Consider the following 1173-nt stretch of genomic DNA (forward strand, 5'->3'; position numbering starts at 1 on the left):
GTCGGGTAAATAGACACCAAACATGTCAAGCTTTAAAATTGCGCGCACCAGCGAAATTGCAAAAAAACAAACATACCCAAAATTGACCATAGGCGATGCTTTAAAACCTTTTACAGCTCATCAGTTTAGTGTTATCAGTGATTGATAGCCCTAGAATTATTGCTCTCATTCCGATGTTCGCGATGATATGTAACATGTGCGGCGTAATGGGCGCAATCGTCGTTTTCGCACGTATGCGCACCCGACGCCTGTTTGCATGCGTGTATGTATGGGGGGGACTTTAAAAAAAAAGTTTTTTTTTTAAATTCTTTTTTATGTGTAACTTTACATTTTTGGAGGGGAAACTTTAATTTTTTTCCTATTTTTTTTTCCACTTAACTTTATTGCTATCCCATAGGGGGCTAAGAAACCCCCTTATGTGATAGCAAAAGAAGTGACAGGTCCACTTTATGGAGACATCAGGGGTTTCCAAGACCCCTAATGTCACCTAGGACCCCCTGAAGAAGCTGATGAAGCAGAGATCCGCGCCTGAAGCTGGACAGTCTTTTGTTTGGTCATATGACAAAAAACTTCAATAAATGAAGCTTTTGCTATCTTAATAGGACCGGTGTGCTGGTGACATTTCTACAATTTTGCTGACATTCGCGGCGTCATCCGTGGTCACTGCGAGCACCCCCCACTACAAGGGACATATCGGTAAGGAGTGCGACAAGGAGAGTACTCATTGAAGCTGAACAGTGACACAAGAATGCGGAAGTGATGTAATATACATCAGTTCCACATTCTGACAGCGGAGAGGGGACCGGATGGAGGTCGTGTACCGATCTCCCTCTAATCCCCTGTCAGAGTGGCACTATGCTGGTCCCAGGCTCGCACCGGGCACAGCGGAGCCCGGGACCAGCGTGGGAGTGGGGGGTGGGCGCACATACCGGGACCCCATACAAGCGAGCTGGCCGATCGCTTGTATGTTAACAGGCATCGCTGCCGTTTTTTAAAATATTAATCTTTCTCGCACGCGCCGTGCGGTGCGCACGAGTGGGCGGGACTAACAGGACGTGTATACACGCCCAGTTACATCCAAGAAGCTCCCGGCCGGCCGTTGTGTATACATGTAGTTAAATGGCAGAGGGTACAGTTTAGCTTTGGTATAGAATAAGATGAGGTATGTGCATT

This window comes from Nanorana parkeri, unplaced genomic scaffold, assembly GCF_000935625.1.
Source record: "Nanorana parkeri isolate BGI_ZX_2015 unplaced genomic scaffold, ASM93562v1 scaffold440, whole genome shotgun sequence".
Classification (NCBI taxonomy): Eukaryota; Metazoa; Chordata; class Amphibia; order Anura; family Dicroglossidae; genus Nanorana; species Nanorana parkeri.